The sequence below is a fragment of the Branchiostoma belcheri genome, unplaced genomic scaffold (assembly GCF_001625305.1).
Source record: "Branchiostoma belcheri isolate BF01 breed outbred unplaced genomic scaffold, Haploidv18h27 scaffold136, whole genome shotgun sequence".
Classification (NCBI taxonomy): Eukaryota; Metazoa; Chordata; class Leptocardii; order Amphioxiformes; family Branchiostomatidae; genus Branchiostoma; species Branchiostoma belcheri.
The window spans coordinates 187145-205995 of NW_017802780.1; the positions used below are offsets into that span (position 1 = coordinate 187145).

An 18851-nucleotide genomic window follows, 5' to 3' on the forward strand; every position below is an offset into this window, starting at 1 on the left:
ACTTTTGGATTTGTTTCATTCTTTGATGTTTTTGCTTTCTAATTAAATACCTTAGACACAGATCCACCCTCGAGTCTGAACGTCACCAAGTCCTCCACGACCTGGCTGTTCCTGGAATGGACCCCGCCTGTAGCCAATATTTTATCCTACAACTTGGAAATTTCAGACCAATATGGCAGTACAAGAGCATTCCTGGGGTAAAAAAAATACATAAAAGCATAGTATGTCAAGACTATTAGACCATAAATAATAAGTTTCATATTATCAAAATCTTTTTTTTAATTGTTTTCGTTTCCATTTTTGGATATGATTACCGTGTTTTACTTTATTAGCATTGCAAAATGCCTCTTGCTGTATTATAAATAGACTATTCTTTGCAAAAAAATTAAGACCGTATGTACACACTATTAGAGCATACACAAATATAACAAGCTGACTCGTGTTTACTTTTTGTTAGGTCAACACAATTCAGTTGTACCATGTACTACTGCTATGTTGATTTTTATGAATAAAGTATAAGTATAAGTATATAATATGTTTCATGTTATCTAAATGCAATGCAAATCAATGTAGGTTTCTTCGTTGGATATGGTTACTGTCAAAGTAATTATAAAAATGTTTTCGTAATTACTGATGCAAGATGCGTCGTATTGTACGTAGTTTATCCTAAATATTATAAATTATAACTTATAAAATATCATTTGGCATAGTTGAAAACCTGCTAAACTGTTAAACCGTATATATTTATGTACTGCGTAATTTACTAAATCGGTGTCTAATGGCAACGTTTCCATGTTAGACTCGAGGGGCACACAATGTCCTATAACGTCACGGATCTTGTACCAGAAACGACCTACGTCTTCAAAATGGGGGCCTTCAGCAAGTATGGTCGTAGCGTGGACATCACTTATTCAAGCAGCACAGGTATAGTGTGTTTTGCTATAGATACAGTTATGCGTAGCGTATGATAAAAGTGACATTTTATTGCTATATTTCCTCCATAGAATAGAACGTATTAAAATCTTATGTATTTTATGCACTTAAATGATTTCATGTACTTTGAAAAATTCTGTATTGAAGTTTGTTTTTTTGTCCACATCGGTTTATTATTTATTTTCAAAGGACGGGGATTGTAACGCTTTAACACTTTGATATCCGTTGTTCCTGAAGGATCTATAGGGCCAATTGAGGTTAGCACTACATCGGATAGAATGAGGACGACTTTGACCACTTCTTCGTTATGGAAAGAGTCTACAGCAGCAAGTGATAGCAACGTGTACAGTTGGAAATTTGAAAGTACATTCAAATTAAGTTTTTATTACTACCAATGTGGTTGTTACATGTATTTACAAAGTTGTTTAAATTAGCCAGTGTAAAAATACAACAAATCGTCATACCTTCGAAAAATGCCTAATATATTAGAATTCTACTATTGTAGGAATATTTGCCATTAACACTTAAAGGTTTCTACTTTGCTAATGCCTTAGGGACTGTACGATATTTACCGGGGAGGGGGGGGGCGGTCGTCCGGGGTAGCGTAAAAAAATTTCCTAGGCCCTCCCCCAGGTCAAAATTTTTTTTTCTAGGCCCTCCCCCCGCCTCAAAAAATTTTTCCTAGGCCCTCCCCCAGGTGTGAATCATAGAGAGTGAAATTTCGTATGGGGAGGACGAGATTTTGATTGAAAATTTTCCCCGCATGAAGCGCCGAAGGCGCGGGCGCCACTAGAGCCCGAGTAGGCACGGCTATTGCCCCCCCCCCGGAAAAATTTTGAATTTGAACCCATGTTTTGCATGTTGAGGGGCAAATTTGGCACCACATATTTCGCTGGTACATCGAGCTATTAAAGTCAGTAACGTTACGGTCAGTCAGTGTAATCGAAATAAATCTAGCCTACCTTTCGTCCACGAACTTCTTCCGCGTCAATTTTATTACAAACAGGGAAACACTATTGCCAAGTTACGTGTTGTTTTCAATTAACTTTGGAGGGACATAGATATATATGTTAAAATAGTCCTTGGTTTAAAAAAAATACCAAATTAATCCGTCGACATCCGACATCCACGCCGAGAAGTTTGAGCGAGTTGCGAGGCGGGACCAGCGGGTCACCTTTGCCGACGCACGCACACCACTGGGATTGGTGCGTTGAACGGCGAAAATTAATTTTCAAAACCTTCCGACAAGCCTTCTCTACATTTTTTATCGGTATCGTTTCGATAGCCGCGATTGACACGACTTTAATCCATGTAATTTGGTTGTGTAGTCCAGTTTCGCCGATTCTGGCGAAAATGCAAGATTTTGAGGAGGACTGTGGGAGATTTGGGCGAATACATTTATAATAATAGGGATGGATATTATTGGAGCGTAAAATTCTGCCGATTCCAATGACCGGCAAATCGCTACGATATGTATGGGACAGACGTTAATCATGTTTTGAAAGTGTATAAAAACGTTGTAGACTTAAAGGGATCTTTGACAAAATTTTTACCTAGGCCCTCCCCAAATTAAAATATTTTTCCTAGGCCCTCCCCCCGGCTCAAAATTTTTTTCCTAGGCCCTCCCCCCTCAGACGACCGCCCCCCCCGGTAAATATCGTACAGTCCCTTATCTTTGTTGAGTTTTAGGACAACATTTTTTTTTTCAAATTTAGATTACCTTTGCCTGGAAATGTTTCTTATGAAACAGACTGTCTCGGGAATCTCATAATGAAAAAAAATATAAAACACAATATCAATATGAAAAGAAAATAACTTAAGAGTATAATCTGTTTATGTTTAATATTTTTCTAGGAACGACTTCTAAATCAACCAATGCCCCGTCGCCATTTGCTATGCCTAAAGAAGAAACAACAACAACGGGCAAATGGACTACCACAGACTACGGTAAGAGTTCAGTAAATATTATCTAGTGACCATGTTAATCGTGACATAAACGTGACGTTAGCATACAGCAGAAATCCCTTCGTTACGGTGTATTATGAGCCCCTAAAACATCCAAGACGTATAAAAAGGTATGAAATATTGTGATATTTCTCTTGGTGACATAAAGTAAGATGGAATATAGCCTGTTGAATATTTTTATTGACTGTCGATAAAAGCGAGTTTGCATGATTTATATAACGGTATGTTTCTTTCGTTAGCAGTAACTTCCCCTGTCAGATCAACAGAGCCTCCCAGTGCCTCACAGACATCGACTCTGGGTACGTACATTGTTGAGTTTTGAGTTTTACAATATAATACTAACGCTAGATTGTGTACTGTAATTTTTTAATGCCTACATCCCATTTTTATATATTTAGTTGAATTGATTAAGGTACTATTTGCGTCTGAATTTCAGATATAAACAAATACACAACATCTACCAAACGGACCACAGAGGATTTGGAAGAAAAGGTGTGCAGAATTTCGGTTTGGGACAAAACACCGAATATATTTAGATTCCTAGATTTACTGACATATGCACATTTTTTTTCAAAAGACGCACCTCGCTTTCCTTTGCATGTGCTAGTAAAATATAACACAACACTAATATTCCCATTAATTCACAGCTTCAGAAGCTGGTACAAGGCCTAGACCAAAATTTACCGGAAACGTTGGAAGCGGAAGACATTCTTGCAGTGACGTCCAACATCAGTGACATCGTCAAGCTTGCTGATGCCTCCGAATCAGAAATGTCACCGTCAGTGTTGGTGAGCTGAAGTTTACCTCGGATCGTCCAATAAGTTTCCTAAAAACCCAAATTTCTTACTAGAATGTTAAAATCCTTGTATTTCCGTTTGTATACTAGTTGTACCCACCCGTATCAACCTATCTGCTAATCATTGCAAATCGTAATATACGCAGTGGTTATCATTTTTATTTTATTTATAATCTTTCGCATTCATACTAGAAAACCACGACCGGAATTATAGAAAAACTTGTCTCTGCGACTCGGGGATTACAGGGCATTTCGATAGAGGATATGGAAACCATAGCCCATGGTAAGAAACTTTTGTTTTGGGTTTACAATGCGTAGGTCATGATATTGACTCATGTCATGATATTTAATAAACTATACCTTGGCCGTTTGTCAGAATAATAGAAAACCAACAGTGCTGCGATTTACCCCATCAATAGTTAACAATTTTACGTTACTTTCTTTGGTTCATCTCACCTTCTGAGCTTTACTCTATTCAGCTTTACTAACCTATAATACTATACTATTCTATATGTAGTTAACCCAACTCTGCTCTACTCTACTATGATGAGTTTAACGCAAATGGCTTTATGGATTTTTCTTTCTTTTTCAGCCTTTGTGCAGACGATTTCAGCAGCCATCGATGTGTTACCTAAACAGGAAACGCAAACTCTAAGTTACCCCGATAATACGTTAGAAAATGATTTTATCGACACGAGTGCCACCGATCTCTCCCCGAGGCAGCAACTAAAGGTGTTAAAGGAGAAGAAGAAGGAAAAGGAAGACATGGTGAGGATTATAACAATATGCTAATTCGCACAATGATTTAAATTGATTGATAACATTTCACCAGTTAAATCTCGCATTCAGAAGTATTCAAAGCAACTCATGAAGATCCATTTTAACACTATTAACGTTTTAAATTTGTATTCATTTAAGCAAGGAGAAGCGTCTCAGTCCATTGTAGCATCTCTGGACCAGGTAGCCGAAACACTGCTGGCGTTGCAGTCCGACGATGTAGAATATGAATCAAGCTTTAGAACAGAAACCGTCGCTTTGGATGTGGCAAGATTTCCCTCTGACAAAGACCTCCACATTGGCTCCGGGGATATTGTGGCATATATCCCCCCAACAAATAGAACCAATGCACAAGATATGTTGGACATCAAGGTAAAAAATACGCAAAATACAATGCCTATTGTCGTTCTTCTGGTATTTCTAGTCGTTAAGTATACTACTACTACTACTACTACTACTACTACTACTACTACTACTATTTACTATTGTCAGTCAATCTCACAAGACTACGACTTTGCTGCGCAAAACAAAACAGGATTGTTCAGTTTGTTGAAGATAAAGTGGTATAATCGAGACAACGATCACTGTTCCAAGCCAATTTAAGATCCTGCATCGTTTAAATTACTAAACGATAAGATGTACCATGTGTTTTTCAGATGACAGTTTTCAGGAAGAACCCATATTCTTGGACTAAGTCGACAGGAGGACAAAATATCTCGTCGTCAGTGGTGTTTATGACAATCAATGCAAAGAATACTGGAAACCTTATTAAAACCAGTAAGATAAAACTGGATATGCCATTTGTACCGTCCTATGATAAACTACGGCCAGGCAGTCGGTCATCACACGTTACGACAGAAAGTCCAAACACGGCGGAGGAGAACACTAACGGAACAACTATGGCGTACCACGCCTTCAATGTTCCAGCTGATAACGTCATCCCGGTTATCCGTATGAACTGGTGGGATGTAGAAGCGACATTTCACGTGTACATCTCTTACGGCTCTCCTCCAACTGCAGAAAAGCATGAAGAGAAAATAGTTATAAAAGAAGACGGATACGAGGCCTGGCTCAAGGGGACGAATTTTTCAGCATCCTTCATTCCCAACACAACTGACCATGGCGGGCCTTTGTATGTGGGAGTACAGAAGTTAGGTGAGTTTCTTATACTATAAGTAAACATACGTAATGTACCTTGAAAAAAAATTGAAAAAAAAATTATTTGTCCAAATTGTCACTACGGTAACGGCTTTATACATACATTAGATGCAATGGTTTGTGGTAACAAACCTTTAGTCTTATAGAACGCTCTGCCTTACACATTTACCGTGTTCAATACTGCATTGCTTAGAATCGACATGGAGATGCAACTAGTTTTAGCTAATTAGTATGTATTCTCTTACCAGACTTTGATCCGTCAGTAATATATCCATACAACACTTTGTTTTCGGATTCTGTAACTGTTATTGAGCAAAAAAATGATTTAAATCTAAACTTCCCAGGACCGGCGATCTCCGCCCAAAGTCATCAACCGCAGCCTACCGTTCAGATCCTGAGCAGGGAAGACTACGCCCTGTCGATGTCAGCTGTGGGCTGCTCGTCTTGGAACGACGATACGAACCAATGGGGGCTGGAGGACTGCGATGTAAGTCTATCCAGTTAAATGTAATAAAAAGTGCAATGCTACTATCATTTATTAATAACGTACCTGCTACGTAGTAGTCTCCAAACCTGATAGATCACCGGCGACAAGGTAGAGGGTAATTGGTCAACTGTTGCAAAGATTAGAATTGAAAACGTAAAAAAGCTGCCCCATGCTGAAGCAGCGGTATTCAGTACATGTTTATCTGTATTAGGCATATTTCTTGGTCTTTTTTATATATCTGAATCGCCTCATACGGACAACTCCTGAAATAAAATGTAAGAAAATACGGACATAACAAAACTGGTTTCAAATGGAATCTATAAGATCTAAAAGAGATCTAAAATAGAAGCAACCAAGAGACAATACTCACTCATCAACTTTTGACATCAAGACTGCAGTATATCAGAATATACAGCACCACCAGGCAGAGGTTTTAAACATAACCCGAACAAAACATCTATCAGTGTGTTGTCTAGATAATTCTACCGCCATCTATTTTCATCGTAAACCTTTGAACCCACGGCAGGCTGACATTAGTCTCGACGACGGGGTCATCAGCTGCACGTGCCCCATGACCGAGTGGAAGGTCTCTGTAGGGACCTTGACTCTTCCACTCCCCAACTCCATCAACTTCATCAACGCGTTCCAGAACTTCCTCCACCTGAGCGACAACTCCGTAGTGTTCTCCATCGTGGTGTCCGAGTTCATCCTGTACCTCCTTCTCATGGTTCTGTTGTGCGTGGACTTTCACCAAGTATCGGTAGGGTTAAAGCTCATTCATTTTTGAACTTGAAATCGTATTTCGTTATTTAATTAGTCATGCTTTTTGGAATTATAAACCACACATAAGTTTACAAGTACAATATGCAGATTAAAAAGGTAATGCTTCAGTTGGTCGCGAGCAATCCGTAGTTACATGTTATTCACGGGTGGTGTTTACATTAACGTTAAACAGGCAGATTTCAAACAAGTGCAATCAATTCAAGTGACTAAAGCAAAATCAAATAATAAAATCATAAGACGAGTATTAAATAAAGTATTTACTGTCTAGTGACGTTACTTTGTCAAATTATAGGATTGTGTTTAAATATGAAAATATATGGATTTTTTCTCTGATATACATTAGGAAGTGTAGAAAGTTACGTCCATTTAATAAAAAATCCAGCATACCACGTGCGGAGTCACTAAAATTTGATTTTTAAACTGGTAAAATGATTAGCTGAATTAGCTTGTCGCTGCAAATCAATTTGCTGTTTTAAAATTTGTTGATCAATGTCATGTTTTGTATAGATAAAGCCAAATTGATGTACCTTATTAAGAAAGGCGCTAATAGTTTATTTTACACACAATTAGAAGGCCCTTCGTCGTCCATTCACCGGTCGGGTAAGTCCCATTACCGGAGCGAGTGGAGGGCCAAAGAACCAAAGTGATCCGCTGTGCAAAGTGAGTCTGGTCCCTCCTGACAGGATGGTCGCACGTCATGTCTATCAACTCACGGTCACCACCGGGTCCATGTTCGGGGCAGGGACTACCTCACGGATCGGCTTCCAACTCTTCGGGTCAGAGGCCACATCCCCAGTCAAGATGCTGAACCCAAAAGGAGAGGTCTGTATTATGTTATTTTTTTTTAAATTGATTTAACTTTGATTTTATTCGTATCATAACTTACATCTTACAATATCCTTTTTCATTCAAATGTATTTGTGACACCTTTATATGTCATTGACGTTTTTTGTTTTATTGACAAATGTGGACACTGTGCAACTTAAAACAGGTCATGCCATCAATGCAGCATTAGTTATAATAACTTACGATAGAATGCCGAATGATGTCTATGGTATTTCCTTTTAATTCGATTATTCAACGTCCGGTTGGTGTATATGACGTGTACATAAAACATATTTATGTATGCCTCATACTGTTTTTTTTTAATATTTTGGACATCTGATTAGCCAAGGCCAATATACATGCTATATATGCTTAAATGTTATATATAGCTTGGTCCCGAGTTATCTATGAGCAAAATTCTTGATACGATTATTGAAATTATGTAAACTTAAGGGTAAAATAAGAAGCTATGTCATTTACCGTTGATAATTACAGGCTTTGTTGCGTGGGAGCACTTTACATTTTGTCATGCCTGTGCGAGAGTCACTTGGAGAAGTGCTGTTGTTGCGCATCTGGCATGATAACTCTGGGAAAGGAGACACGGCATCCTGGTTCCTCGGAAGTTTTGTCGTCAGAGATATGGAAACGGACGTGGTGTAAGACGCAAAAAGACTATACAAATCGACAAATCTTTGTTAAAATTGTTCTGCCAGTTTGGTTTCTTCTCTACACTACAATCAATTCTCAAGTCCGTCTTTTATTCTCTCCTGGCATGTTGGGTTAGTGGAATTCACTATGCCTTGTTCGACCAGTTCTTGTTTTGAATACTTACAACTCCTCTTCAAATGTGAACATCAACACGAGTGAGCTTGAGTATTTCCTTCATGACATTGTATAAAAATCAACTGGCATGTTTGTTTTGGCAGCTACTACTTTTTTACCTTCGCCAAGAAGGTTATGTTTTCAGAGGCGTTCGTGTATGTGTGTGTGTGTCTGTAAACACGATAACTTGAGAAGGCTTAAATGGACTGACTTGATATTTGGTAGGTGGGTAGGTCTTGATGAGACCTCAAAATGATTACATTTTGGGCCCCCTGGCAGCTTGTCATGGTACTGCAGCAGAACTTCCGGTTTTGATATCTCATGATACAGACAAGCTAGGGTAACCAAATTTGGATGGTAGATAGCTCTTGTGCTGGGGAGTGAAGTGACGTGAGTTTGAGCCCCCTATTTGCTTGCTCTAGAACTGCAGTGGGGTTTAAAGGACAAATGTTTAAAAAAGGATAACTCAAGAACCGATTGATGGATCATCGTGAATTTTGGTATGTATGTAGCTTAAGTGATGCTTGACATAATGACATTACAATTATGCAAATATGAATGTAATTTGCATAATTAATGAGGAAATTCTATAAATCAGCTGCATCCATTATTGGAAGTCCAAGCTTGTAACATATGTTATTAAGAACGAGAGAAACACAGGCAGATATCGATTATGCAAATGAAGACTTAATTTGCATAATTAATGAGAAAATGTTATAATTGCATGGTGGTAACTGCCTGGAATTTCATACTTGGGGTGTTTGAGAATTAAGTGAAGGTGAACATAATTAAACATAACTTACTCAAATAAGGACCACATTTGCATAATTTATGAGGAAATGCTATGATGGCATTCTTTGTTAAGATAAGACTGTCTTTTGGTGTAGAATATGATCACCAGATATAATTCATGCAATTGAGGATCCTATTTGCATAATCAGGAGGATTAATATATAATTTCTTATTCATAAAGGCTAACATCATTTGGCGAAGGTATGAGATCATGGAACTCTAGTTTGGTCATGAAAAGGACATGTTGCATAACACAATTGATACACAAATTAATCAATTATATGTAATGCTTTTCAGATCATACTTTACATGCAATGACTGGTTATCACCAGAAAAGGGGGACTGTGAAGTGCAGAAGGTGATTCACACAAGTACCAAAGAGGAGCTGACCTCCTTTACCAATGTCTTAAATGAGGCAACCAGAGACGTGTTCTACGATAAACAGCTCTGGGCGTCTGCCCTTGTAGCAGCACCGGGTAAGATTCTTTTTTCATCCCTAACTATTTTTTTTTTTAAAGCGGCTTTACTAAGGCTCGAAGTTTAAGGTAGACAATCATACCAGGTCTTTTCGTTGGCCATAAGCTCGGTAATATGCTCTATATTCCCATCCGTAAGAACGATGGATTTTTTTTTCAGTCATGTCCAGACACGAGCGCGAACCCAGCTTCTGCAGAATTCGTACCAGATGTGGCATGCAGCAGAGTGCGCAGACAACAATACCATGTTGTTTCTGAATGCAATCTTGATATTTTGAATTGCAACTTATTATGATATCCATATACAAAAATGTTAATATGAAATCAAAAGGTATCAACATCAGTGTAGCTTTCTTTCGTAAAAATCTAAACACTAATTGTGATGTATTTCACACAAAGCTATTAAACTTGCATTACACATTTCTAACGTTTTTTTTTTGCCCGGAGTAGGTTCACTCTTTACCAAGGCCCAGCGTCTGTCCTGCTGCTTTACTCTACTGAACACCATGATGCTATCCAGCGCCATGTGGTACAAGGCAGAAAACACAACTGCCGACACCAGAGTGTTGAACCTGGGGTTTGTTCGTTTCACCATGCAGGTAATAATTTTTTTTTGAATCTTTATTGCATGTTCTTGCCCAGATGGGCTAAATGCACAAGAGGGTATGCAGTATGCAAAAACATGAGCATTTCATACTAAAACGCTATATTCTAATGCAAAGTGCTAAGAATCTATACAGTACAACAATACTGTATACTACCTATCATCTACTGTTAGTTGCCCTTTCTTCTCTCTTTTTGAAACATTTGGAAACATAATTACATAGTTCGTCTACTGTACATTCGTTCTTGCATGACATCAAGTGTTTAAACATGTCTTGCTTTGACAATAATATTACTCGATTGAGGGTATATTTTGGCATTATGTAAAAAATCACCATAGTTGCATATGTATTCTCAGATACAGAAACCATACTCAGCCATTGCTATCATAGGTTATTAATTGTTTTATTTTATGTTATCTGGTTTAATAGCTTTATTATGTAAAATTTCATTTTGATAGGAGCTGTATATCAGTCTAATGACTGCCCTGACCGTGCTGCCAGTCAATTTGGTACTTCTGCAGTTGTTCCGCATGGAGGCGCCATTGTCCGTTAACACTCCGGAGATGTCCATCCGCCCGTCCAAGAAAGGTATGAGAATGGATCAGTGGTAGCAAAACTATGATTTTTTTATTCATTTTCATCATGTGAACGCTACTTTATGTTAGTTTTTTTTTTACAAATGTATGATTTTACTTTTAAAAAATCTAGTGTTATTGTATGTAACTTCCTTGTCATTATAAACAAGCCCAGTGATAGTTTTTTTTTAACGATTATAACATCCCGAACGCTTACTGATAGTACGTGAATATGGGTAACGTGGGAAGATCAGTGGTTGTTACAAGTAAATAACAACTAACAAGTAATACTGTTGATAATAATAATTATACAAATTTAACTTGTAGAGCCAGCAATGTAGTTCACAGTATACCCCATTTATCACATTTATCTTGTAAACATTATGTTGACTATTAGGATATTGGAAGAGAACTTTCTTTCGCCTGGCAAAGTACGTGGCGTGGCTGACCGTTTTCCTGGTGTCCACTAGCTCCAAGTTCTTCGTCCTCCTGTACAGTATGGAATGGGGGAAGGAGAAAAGTGACGCCTGGATGAAGGCATTTGTTCTGTCCTTCATGGGGTCCAGTTGTGTAATGGACACTCTCCAGGTGACACGTACTTAATATTAAACATAGTAGGGACAAGCTTTAGGCTTATGATGTAGAAGAGGTTATTCTTTTTACCGATATAGATGATACTCGCCACGTCTTTTTACTCCTATAGTGCTGAGAACGTCTTTTGAATTAACAAGAAACTGGTTTAAAAGCAATAAATAAAAATGGTTTGGAATGATAACGATAACAAAGATTGTATTAACGTTGCTTACGTTGTAATGATTTTTTTTATTCTTTAACAGACTAAATTTAAAAAGATCCAGGCTTAAAACTGCAACGAGAACCTAATGTCGTAATATACCATCATTAAACACGAACGAAACCATATCCATGCAAGCCGCATAATATAAATATTTAACTGTATTCCCCGTAGATCTTTGTCCTTGCTGTGGGCCTGGCTGCCATCTTTAGTCTCCCGTTCCTCACCAAGCCGCAAGTTATTCTGAAGGAAGACCTGCAGCTGAACCTGTGGAACTCTACAGGTAAGAAATTTAAAACTTTAATTCTTGAACCCCTGTGGCTGATTTCTCTCAATATGTCGTCTTCACTTTAAATACTTCTTGTCTTTCACAGCCAAATGAAATATCTATTTTATGTATTACACTATGATGTAACACCTAATTGTACTAAATACAATGCAAATTATGTATAGAAGTTTGGTTTTACTTCCTACAGTTTCATCAACCTCAATAATGTGTTTTCTTTGCTTATGCCAGATTTTCATGAAATTATTTCTTTGCCTTTACAGCACCAAAGAAGGTCTATCCAACTGCCATGTCTGATGTAAAATCGGCTAGGAAGAAGAAGGAACTGAATAAGAAGTCAGCTTCAGTACTGAAGGAGTTTATTCTCCTGTTTATCTTCGTGGTGCTCCTCTTCTACATCGCCCAGGCGGATAAGGACCAACATGCCTTTGATGAGACACAGTCATTGGCGAACAACATTCTGCAAGAATATGATGCGGTAAGTTGTGGATGTAAGGAATACTGTTCATCTAGTATAGACGCAAATGCACTAACAGCTACATGGTCAACCTATTCAGCGTAGTCCAGTAATTTGCAATTAGCAAGAGGTTGGGAATTGGAAACCTAGCTGTTGTCGCAGTGCGCTGAACAGGTCCTGATAATAATGTACAAATAATAATTGTAAATTTTGCCTATAGATTAAAACTCCGGATCAGTTTTACGCGTGGACTGAGGACGTCCTGCTGCCGACCCTTTACCCAGCTACCTGGTACAACGGAAGGGACATGAAGTACTTAGACCGACAGTTTGCACACAACACGGGATCCTTCCGTCTCGGTCCTCCACGTCTGATACAAGTTAGACAACTTCCAGGTACGTTTAGACAAATTTACTTCTTCTTTCTTTATCTTAAAGATGTTTCAAATGATGTTAATATCATTGTAATGGGCAGATTTTGTTAAAGTCCACAAATAAAACTTGGTATATAATGTCCATCACTGCAGGTTCCAAGTCTGTTGATGACATCGGGTGGAGCGTGTCTGGTAACTGTTGGCGATTTAATGTCACAGACGTGTTACCTCATCAAAATAACACATTCGAATGCACAAATCATCATTCGTTTGACGTTCCCCTGGTTCATGATTCCGCTGTATCATTCTTCGGTTTCTTGAAAGACAACCAGTTTTTCGACAAGTACACAAAATCCCTGACAATCACCGTGAACCTGTACAATCCCAGCCTAAAGCTGTTCAGTGTTGTAAACATGATCATAAATCGTTCCGAAGTAGGGCATCTCGTACCAACAGCAACAATCACTTCATTTAGATTGTTTCAGTACGAAAGTGATGCTGACTATGTCGACTTGTTCATGCACATCCTATTCACACTACTGTTCTTCGCCATATTTTGTAACGAACTGAAAGTAATGATAAAGGTGGGATGGAAGTATTTCACGTCGAAATGGAATGCCCTCGGATGTGTTAGCCTCATCGGTACTGCCACAACAATCTCCGTCTTCATCAAGCGATACGTGGTGGCATCGGAAACACTTGCAGTGGTCGCAAAAAGTAACGGTACGTTAACATGTCGCTAGCAGTTGAATAGCCTATGACTATCGTTATCGAACAACTCATTCCGCACAAAACAAAATACTTAGTAAAATGGAATGTTCCTTCTGTTACATTCAAATGATACTATTACATTCGATTATTTGTTAATTGCTGACTTTGGTTTAAGAAACTTTAAGGCTCTGATTTATTTCCTAGGTGACCTGGGGTTTGAACGCTTTGTCGACCTGCAAACTGCTGCATGGTGGGATTCTTGTTTTAAACACATCTTGGGTCTTGTTGTCTTCATCAACACCATATCCCTACTTCGCGTCGTCCGCTTCAGTCAAACAATCGGCAAACTCCTGGCTCTTCCCGGCATCATGAAGGAAGAGCTCTTGTCGTTTTTGGTTGTTGCTGCCATCGCCTTCATCGCCTTCATCAGCTCAGGTAAGTATTTAGTACAGCTTTTATGAACGTTAAGCAATCCACAATTGGCAAAAAAAGTACCTCAAGCAACTGGATATGATTTCGGAAACGGTCAGGTCATGTCTAACCTTACATGTATGTCGACCAATACACAATTGCAATGTGGACTGCAGGTTAAACTACAATTTTCATTCAAACATTGCCGTTAGTTCACGTTGTACGATGTTTGATAGTGACTCCTATTTTTGCCTGTCCCTGGCTTCAGCACACCTCATATTCGGAATCCACATGGAGTCTTACGCAGACCTGTACCACACAACGTTTGCACTCTTCGAGATGATGCTTGGCAGGTTAGTTTTACTAAGGTGTATATAATGATTATTTACATTGCTTAACACATATTCAGGTAGTTCTTTGCCGTACATTGCCTAACAATAAATCCCTGTATCTTTTGATTCTAGTTTCTTCGCCCAAGACATGTTGGATTCCAACCCTGTCACCGGGCCGATCTTCTTCTCTTCCTTCATGATCTGCATCTTCATCCTCCTGATGAACTTCCTCATGACCATCGTCTGTGACGCCATTTCCTCTGACGTTTACGTCACACATGACCAAGAGCTTGGAGAGTACATCTGGAAGAGCTTCAGGGCTATGTTGGGGTTTCACAGCACGCCATATAAACCAGGCAAGTTCAACCAAACCAATCAGTGGCAATATCAAATATTCCCACAGACTCTAAAACTTTTTTATATCATACCCGCGCGGGCAAAACCTTCGATAACGGTGCTCCGGATCAGACCGTACTATCCAAAACGTCCTGGATTTCCATAGAACGATTTGAATACGTTTTAACTGATTGAGCCACTTTTTTATATTTAGAATGCATGTTTTCGACGTTGGAAATTATGTTGTTGCATTTCTAGGTTTAGGGACACACAGTTTTACCTTATTTTGCAATTAAAGACGTCTTTTTAGCTGGGTATGGCATGAATAAATTAAAACACGGTGTGTTCCGCATCAGCCTCGGTCCCAGCCCTTCAGCTGGTCGAATTTTCCATCCGGCCTTCGGGCGATCCTACCCGAGGTCGGGCTCGGACCTCGGGGGGTACTAAATAAATCATGTTGTATTCTATATCTACAATACCTTGTAGACGAAATTGCAACCCTATCAGTTAAATAAAACACAATATCCGCACATTTACTTTCAACCCTTGCTGCGGAGGACAAACTATTTAAGCCCCTCCCCCATTCTGGTGCAACCAAAAACAACATTTCCACATTATCAACTGAAATTCCTTACTTCTTCGAGTGGGCACATTATACTAGTAAATCAATACGAAATCATGACAATACCTTAAATTGTTCGAAGTTACATTCATTACAGGGATTAGATTTTAAATTAAGATCCTTATGTTGATTTACTAATGCTAAACAAGTTTTTTTTTTTTAAGATGAGATAAAGATGAAAGGACTGGAGACCAACATAGTCATCATTCAGGAGAAACTTGATGAAGGTCTGGACATCTGTAACTCCATCCTGCCTTCACGGAAAGATGTGATTCCCGACAAAATCACTCGGGAAGATAGGAAGTTACCAACAATAGTCGAAGAAAGTCACCAAGGTACCACGGGCATGGGAAATAATAACCACAGCATCCAAAAATCAACTAATACTAATTCAGATGCTTTTGATATTGACACTGAAATCCAAATCCTGGAGCAAGAATATGAGAAAGAAGAGAAAAGTCAGAAAGAATAACTGAGCATTAACTATTAAATGAGATAAGGGTGCAGAGGCAAATTGAGGACATCCTTGTAAGGGTAATTTGTGCAACAACTAAATCAACTGTGCAAAAGTGTCACGATCAGTTAACAAACAAAATGGCAAAATAAGGCCATTTTAGGAAATAAGTGGATCTGTGATCTAAATCTCACCGTTTAAGGCAAGGCTGTACTCCTTAGTGACGAGTTGCTGACAGACAAACACATCCATGCCGCACAGATGTTACTCCGCCGTCAGTATCCGGGATTGGGAGGACTACAAAATACGGCAGTAGGAGCGTCTTTTTTTTATTATTCCAACATGTAATCACCAGACGTGGTGACGACACACTCAAGTTTGGATCGTCCTCCTACGGATACACACGGGTCTCCGGAGAAGGTCTACAGATTCACCACACCGGCCAATTCCACTGGGTACTCTCGTCCTCCATAGGTGGACATGTCAGTGTTTATAACAGTATCCCCGGTAGGATAAATGGATTGTTGGAGGACCGATTGTGTCAGTGCTACGCGTCAGTCTCCAACATGGTCACTGATGTACTGATTGTCAAAGTACCATGTGTGCAGCTGCAGGAAAGCGGAAGTACATGCGGACTGTTTGCCATAGCGTGGGCTGTAGACATCGCCATGGGGACAGATGTAACCCAGGTCAGGTACAACGAGAACCCAGGTCAGGTACAACGGTCACCGGTCTCCCTTCCCGCGGGTCCGTCAGGTCACCAGGCGACGGGCCAGTGAGATCACTGGATCAGTTTGGTTTGCCATGGACGACAAAGTCACCCATCTACAAAGCTCGGAGGACTGGTGAAGTGCGAGAAATGCAACCCGCCGCTATGTTAAGAAGACCAAATGTATGCACCAATAAATAAATAAATAAATAAATAAATAAATAAATATATATGTTTATTGATTTACCAAGTTAAAGACTATTGATGGATGATACAATTAAGTTGTGGTATATAAAGCGTTTGCTGTAAATAGCACAGTTTAGATTATTGCAAGTAGTTATTTTTTTAGTCATTAAAGTTTACATTTGCAATTTTAAGTAATTTAAATTACTAGAGACTTGTTGTAAGCGTTTTGATAAAATGTTTTTCAAATGACGTTTTATGTAATATAACGTTCATTTATTCCTGTTCCTGTTAGTCTTAATTGCTGATAGATTGTAGTTGACCTCAGTGATTTATTTCAGTTTTCAGTATACGCATATGTATAATATATTATTGCCAAATTCTTGACCTCTGACCCCAACGTAATATGCATGCAGTTACAATTACTTACCTAATTTAGTTGACTTGTGTGATACTGATTTAAAATTGTTCAGCTGGAAAACATTTTGTTTTGAACTTGTTTATGTGTGTGTGTGTGTTTGTGTGTGTGTGTGTGTGTGTGTGTGTGTGTGTGTGTGTGTGTGTGTGTATGAAACAAGAATTGTTATCTGATGTCACGTATGTTGTACCTTTGTATATATGGAATGAAGTTGTTTAGCTGTATGTGGACTTACGTTCATCGGCTTTTGCTGTAAGTCTGTGTAATGTATTGCTTGCAGTTGAAATAAATAAATAAATAAATATTAAAGAAAAGAGATAAGTTATACTTTTTCTTATAAATTAATTAAAAGCTTTCCATGGCAGCATAAAGCCCTAGGAAAATACGGTCAAGTTAATATGATAAGTTTTGCGTAAAATGACGTGTACTACAATGTGTACTCTTATGATATCTTAATTTGATCATTATATAGTAAGCTCATATGGTATACTATAAGTATTTAAGTATTTTTGACTCAATTATTGAAAACAATTGACTTAATTATACACCGTATTCATTATCGGTGTACAATGTAAAACTGATTAATAACAAGGAGTTTGGTGTCATTATGACATTCTTTTATTTCATTACATTAGCTTAAACTGTCTACTACGGTAAACAATAACAATAAACTTTAAAGACCCACATGCACAACAGAGACTGTGCAAATACAACGTTAACATCTGCCATGACATTGGTTGTCTATGGTAACAGCAACAACGTAATAAAAGAAGTTCTACATATTAAAGCCTTCCAGTTTGAATCCGATATCTTGAATCAGAAATCCTTTAAAATTAGCTTTAATCATAAACACCACAATTTAAAGTTTTAGTTAATTACATAACACAGTTTTTTATGTGGTTAGGCAAATATGGTTTTAACCCTACCTAGACGAGGGGGGGGGCTAAAAGTGCTTGATGTCACCTAGCGTCTGAACGGCTAGCCGTAGAACGGACAAACTTTGTGACTTTTCCTAGAATATTCTTCATCATTGGAATAAGATAAAAATTTTTTGTGTTGCCATGGCAACGGGTTTCTGACAGGCATATTTTGCTAAATTTAGTACTTTTTGTTTCAACAATAGAATTTTATGGGTTTTATGTCAAGTTACTCATGGTTTACTAATGTTAATAACATCCCATATAATTTTATGTAAATTTTATCATTAAATATGCATAATTTATGCTAATTTGATGACGTCATTGGCCAAAATCCAAGATGGCGGACCATATCACTAGAACAGGTATATACAGGTTATTTTCATTAAAATTTCATCAATACTTCCATTTCTTTTTCCAAAAAGGTTTAAATGAAGGTCTTTAGTATGTTTACAATGTATTTTAGGCTTGATCATGAAATAAAACTATTTTTGAAAATTCAAGATTGATGATCCAAGATGGCGGATATCTTAAATATGCATGACGTCATTTTATGACGTCACCGGTGTTGCTATGGGCAACATAAGACTTATTACACCATAATATTCTATCATAAGCACTTTTGGTACAGTTATGTTGAATACCATTTAGTTTTCAGGGAAAAACCTATTTAGACGGTTTTGGCCAATAACATCACATTAATGACGTCATAATGACGTCATATTACGTCATAACGACATAAAAATTGTAGATATGATAAATTTTTACTAGTACACCATTCTTTAAAAATTCGGTGGTCATACAACATACCGTTCGCGAGTTCTTCGGGGGGGGGGGTCGAAGAGACCCCCCGGT

General features: G+C 38.3%; 1 pseudogene; it reads left to right on the top strand.

Moving 5' to 3' along the window:
- Positions 1 to 16548, top strand: part of LOC109464296 — a 27615-nt pseudogene extending 11067 nt beyond the window's left edge.
- Positions 16549 to 18851: the final 2303 nt, after the last annotated feature.